The sequence below is a fragment of the Heterodontus francisci genome, unplaced genomic scaffold, assembly GCF_036365525.1.
Source record: "Heterodontus francisci isolate sHetFra1 unplaced genomic scaffold, sHetFra1.hap1 HAP1_SCAFFOLD_59, whole genome shotgun sequence".
In the NCBI taxonomy this organism is placed as follows: domain Eukaryota; kingdom Metazoa; phylum Chordata; class Chondrichthyes; order Heterodontiformes; family Heterodontidae; genus Heterodontus; species Heterodontus francisci.
In genome coordinates this window covers 6,966,383-6,972,354 of record NW_027140758.1, presented here as the reverse complement: position 1 = coordinate 6,972,354, position 5,972 = coordinate 6,966,383, and the positions used below count along the sequence as shown (strand labels likewise).

At 44.2% G+C, this 5,972-nt stretch overlaps 1 non-coding gene across 1 annotated transcript; it reads left to right on the top strand.

The window, feature by feature from the left end:
* The first annotated feature begins 350 nt into the window (after window positions 1–350).
* On the top strand, window positions 351–432 carry trnas-gcu (transfer RNA serine (anticodon GCU)). Its single transcript has one exon. It is a non-coding gene; the product is annotated as a tRNA-Ser (tRNA).
* The last annotated feature ends 5,540 nt before the right edge of the window (window positions 433–5,972 follow it).

Genomic DNA, 5,972 nt, shown 5'->3' with positions numbered 1-5,972 from the left:
AAGTCGGCCTGATGCTGTGCCTCGCTCATCATGTGGGGTTAAAGCAATTCTTCCAGTCAGTTAGTTCAGTTTTCATTTCATGAGAAATTCGGTCATCATGACTTCATCAGTGACCTAATGGTTCAGGTGTCTGAGTGATGTTAATCATGATGTGATGAAATGATTGTATGTTCCAGTCTTTCCGTGGTGGGTTTTCACACTGAGTAGAAACGTGTTGGACATGGTCTGGAAATGTTTCACACTGCTCCATTCCCAACTTCATTTACTTTCAGAAGATATATTTCCATCATTCCACAGCTGGCTGCACAGCCAGAAGCTGTGCTGAAGGTGACAGCTATGTGTCTGCAACTGACAAGATGGCCGAGAGGTTATGGCGATGGATTGCTGATCCATTGTGCTTTGCACACGTGGGTTCGATTCCCATTCTTGTCGCTAGTTAATAAGCTGTTCCATGTATTATTTATGTTGGGTGAGCTGATGTGGAAAGTCAGCCTCGAAACCTGTTCTTGTCAATGTCCAGACAGTGATTCCAGAATTTGTTATACTTTATTAAAATTGAGACAGACAATTGGAATTCTTCACCCAAACTGCACTGGAATGAAGATCAAATAGGGATCACGAAACGGAGCAGGATTTTTCCTCCCCTCCTTCCTTCCATCATTACTTTCTCTGGATTTGCACCAAGTGAAAGACAAATGGGAAAAGCAAATGACGAGGGAGCAGATGCAGAAAATTATCCTTTGGCAAGAAATTTATTTTCAAATCTTCTTGATAGATTAAGTGAGTGAGAAATGCTTTGGCAGATGGAGTTTAAAATGAGGGGTCATCGACTACCGACGATAGATCAGAGTGTTTTTTTGGAAGAGGTGAGATGTTAGAAACGGTTGAGGAGCAGAGACCCGAATACTGAATTAATAAAAGCTCGTGGACTGGTAGAAAATAATGTGAAAAGTGAACAGAATATGAAGATTGGAACTCATGTTGCAGTGATATAAAGCTCTGTGCTCCTGAAGTAAATGTCCAAGCCCAGATTGTGGGGAATCTGTGGAGAGTGATTTGGTTTTTATTCATTCTTGGGTGTGAGTATCGCTGATAAGGCGAACATTTATTACCCATTCCTATTGCCGTTGAGAAGGTGGTGGAGAGCTGCCTTCTTGAACTGATGCAGTCCATATGGTGCAGGAACACCCACACTGCCGTTGGGGAGGGAGTTCCAGGATTGAGACCCAACAACAGTGAATAAATGGCGATATCGTTCCAAGTCAGGATGGTGAGTGACTTGGAGGGGAACCTGCAGGTAGTGAGTTCCCATGCATCTGCTGTCCTTGTCCTTCGAGGTGGTAGTGGTCACGAGTTAGGAAGGTGCTGTTGAAGGATACTTGGCGAGTTGCTGCAGTGCATATGGAGATGGTACACACTGCAGCCACTGTTTACTGGTTGTGGAGGGATTGAATGTTTAAGGTGGCGGGTTAGGTGCCGATCAAGTGCGCTGCTTTGTCCTGGATGGTGTTGAGCTTCTTGAGTGTTGTTGAGTGGGATGTATTCCATCACACTCCTGACTTGTGCCTTGTAGATGGTGGACAGGATTTGGGGTGTCAGGAGGTGAGATACTTGCTGCAGAATTCGTAATCTCTGACCTGCGCTTATAGCCACAGCATAGATGTGACTGGTCCAGTTACGTTTCTGGTCAAGATATTGATGGTGGGGGATTTAACGATGATAATGCTTCTGAATATCAAAAGGTCGATTTTTTTCTCTCTCATTGGAGATGTTCACTGCTTGGCACTCGTGTGGCCAGAAGGTTGCTTGCCACTTATCAGCTCAAGCCTGAATGTTGTTCAGGTCTTGCTGCTTGCAGGCACAGACTGCTTCAGTATCTGAAGAGTTGTGAGTCATCATCTAACATTCCCACTTCTGACTTATGTTGAAGAGAAAGTCGTCAATGAAACAGCTGGGATGTTTGGGTCTACGACACTACCCTGAGAAACTCCTGAGGCAATGTCCTGGGCTGAGATGATTGGCCTCCACGAACCACAACCATCTTGTTTTGTGCGAGGTACGACTCCAGCAAGTGGAGAGTTTTCCCCCTGATTCCCAGTGACTTCAATTTTGCTAGGGATCCTTGATGCCACACTCACTCAAGGATGGTTCAAGAAGGCAGCCCACCTCACCACCTTCTCAAGGGCAATTAAGGATGGGCAGTAAATGCTGACCTGGCCAGCAACGCCCACATCGCATGAATGAATGAATAAAAAAGTGAAGTATCCCTTGTGTCATTGTTTTGGTAGAAAATATAACCCTGGTGGAATAGCCCCTACCAATCACACCTCACTTCATAGAACATAGAAAATGGAGAAAATTTATGGCACAGAATGAGACCATTTAGCAATCGTGTCTGTGCCAGCTGAAAAAGAGCGATCCAGCCCAATCCCACTTTCCAGGTCTTGGGAATGGGATCTGAACAGATCTCAGAGCTCACATTATGTGAATGTTCTGTTGAAGTATTGGTGAGCTGATATACCAGGGGAGATTCACACTGTTAGGCACAGTATGAAATACATTCAAGTATTTATAAAACATTGTAACATGTGAGTAATATTCCCCATTGCTTTCTCAGCACTGATGGATTGTGAAGTGGGAGACAGCCAGAAGTCCCAGTGATCCACACTGACCCTCAGCTGAGAATGAAATGAGATAAAGTTCAATCTTCAGCAGCGAGTTGCTGCAGAGAGGTAAGAGTCCTGAATCAAGGAGAGACTTTCTCATACTGCTGTTGAATCTCATTTCAAACACTCCTTGAACTCTCTGCCGAGGAATTCAGAACTGGAGAATGCCTGTAAAATCAGCCTAAAAAGGAAATAAAAAACACCCACCGTGGGGCTCAAACTCAAAAACTTGAGATTCAGAGTTTCATGCTTTCATCGACTGAGCTCACTAGGCCTGAGACAGTGTCCCCGTCCTGTCTGTTATTGGACAGTGCAGCTGTTGGCTCCATCCCAGGGGCTGAATTTGTTCTGTAATCCATGAACCAGCTTCCTCTCAAATCCCAGGTTTATCAATAAATCCTCTTACAAAATCCCCAAAGTGTGATATATTCCTCTCACTCATCCAGAATAAAAGTTACATCTTTTGCTCTTTTTACCTTCCAAACATTGACTTCTATTTTGCTCAGCATTTATTTCTCTCTCCTTTTTATGTTGTGCATTTCCTAATAAACATTTCATTTCAATTATTTATGAGGGATGAAATGAACAGAAGAGATTTTCTGCAATGGTACCAGGGGTGTGGGACAGAGCGAGTGGTTCAGATCTGGATTACACTGCCTGAGAGTGCTGGAGGCAGATTCAATCGTGGTTTTCAAAAGGGAATTGGATAAACACCTGAATAGAGAAAATTTGCAGGGTTACAATGAAAGGGCAGAGGAGTGGAATTAGCTGATTTGCTCTTGCAAAGAGCTGTCATGGACATGATGGACTGAATGGTCTCCTTCTGTACTGTAACCATTTGATTCCTTGATTCTAACTCTGTCAAAGTTGTTCTGAACTTGCTCTGCTCCAAGGAGAACAACCCCAGCTTTTCCAGTGTCTGCACATAACTGAAGTTATGAGGAACCATGGGGAACCCACTGTAAACCTTCCTCCAGACAGAAATACAACTGTTCACCACCACACTTTGACCCAGCTGTTCAAAATATATATCAATGATTCGGATGTGGGGACCAAATGTACTATTTCCAAGTTCGCAGATGACACAAAACTAGGTGGGAATGTGTGTTGTGAGGAAGATGCAAAGCGGCTTCAAGGGGATTTGGACAGACTTAGTGAGTGGACAAGAAAGTGGCACATGGAATATAATGTGCAAAGATGTGAGGTTGTCCACTTTGGTAGGAGAAACAGATGTGCAGATCATTTCTTAAATGGTAAGAGATTAGAAAGTGTAGATGGACAAAGGGGCCTGGGTGTCCTTGTCAGTAAGTGACTGAAAGCTAACATGCAGGTGCAGCAAGCAATTAGGAAGGCGAATGACATGTTAGACTCTATCACAAGAGGATTTGAGTACAGGAGTAGTGAAGTCTTGCTTCAACTGTATATCACCTTGGTTGGACTGCACTTTGGAATACTGTGTGCAGTTTTGGTCCCCTTACCTTAGGAAGGATATCATTGCCATAGAGGGAGTACAACGAAGGTTCACCAGACTTGTTCCCGGGGTGGCGGGACTGTCCTATGAAGAGATTTTGGGGAATCTGGGACTGTATTCTCTAGAGTTTCGAAGAATGAGAGGTGATCTCATTGAAACTTCCCATATATTTAAAGGGATAGACAGGTAGATGAAGCTATTTCCTCCATTTGAGGAATCTAGAACCAGGGGACACAATTTCAACATAAGGGGAAAGCCACTTAGGACAGAGACGAGGAGAAATTTCTTTACTCAGAGGGTTGTGAATCTTTGGAATTCTCTACCCCAGAGGGCTGTGGAAGCTCAGTCACTGAGTATGTTTAAAGCAGAGATTGACAGATTTCTAAATGCAAATGACATAGGGGATATGGACATAGTGTGGGAAAAAGGCATTGAAGTGGATGATCAGTCATCATCATATTGAATGGCGGGGTTGGCTCGGCGGGCTGAATGGCCCACTCCTGCTCCTATGTTCCTATCAGTCTGCAAACTTCATATGCATGCTGTCATTGTCCCTTTTATTACATGGGCTTCAGTTTTACTGGCAGTCTAGTATGTGACATCATCAAGAAGGTTTTCAATAAGTTAAATAAGGAGAAATTGTTTCCAGTGGCAAAAGGGTCAGTAACCAGAGGATGTATTTATCAGGTGATTGAGAAAAGAACCAGAGGCGAAATGAGGTCGGGATTTATACGGTGATGTGTTGTGATTTGGAATGCACTGTCTGATCAGGACTTGAAAGCAGATTCAGTCGTAACTTTGAAAAGCAATAGGGATAAATACTGGAAGGAAAATGTACAGATTACAGGAAAAAGCTGAGCATCAGAACTAATTGGATAACACAACCAAAGAGACAGCATTGACACAATGGACCAAATGGTCTCCTTCTTTGTGTATCATTCTATGGTTTTATGAACATAATGTTGGTACAATTGCTGAGTTGGAAGTGAAGTGAACCCAGATTCCGGGTATTCTAAACACCAGACCCAAACCAACTGAAACAAAAACAAGAAATGCTGGATTCACTCAGCAGGTCTGGCAGCATCTGTGGAAAGAGAAGCAGAGTTAACGTTTCGGGTCAGTGACCCTTCTTCGGAACTGACTGAGCAAGCCTGTTGTTTAATCTCTGTTTTTCACACCAGCTTCTCCTCGCTCTTTCTGTGTTTCCTGCCTGATCTGTTCCTCTGACCTTCATTCCTGACACTCTATTGAGAATGGCCAACTCACTGCGCCTCTCACTCCCACCGTCACTCCACCCCTTCACCCACTTCCAAACCTCTCTGTTGAACAGTACCCACTTCTGCTCCTCTGCTCCATTAATATAACAGGAAAACATTTTCAAACAGACATTTCCACACAGTGAACGTTTCAGTGAGACAAGGTAAAGAGCAGATTCATTCACTTTCAACACAGAGAGAGCAGCTCTCCCTGTTCAGTCTAAGGAGCAGCTGTAGTTTCACTCCCTTTCGTCTTAGAGACATGGGCCAGAATTTTAAGGGACCGTTGGAGATGGGAATGGAGGCTGGGGAGGGGGAGGGGGGTGTATAAAATAGGGATGGAAGACGTCGGACCGGATATTTCTGTCGGCGGCTGACATGGAGGGCAGACTTCGCACATCCACACGGCAAGAAGGCATTTAAAGTATTTATGAGTCCAATTGTCAGCAATTTTATTCACTGGGTCCAATTGAATTAATAGCACACGGGAACCCTGGGGCTTCAGAGCCTCGCCTGGTTAAAGGAGGTGACTGGGAGGTGGGAGCTGAGTGTTGGCTTCACTGGGAAGCTGTCGGGTGA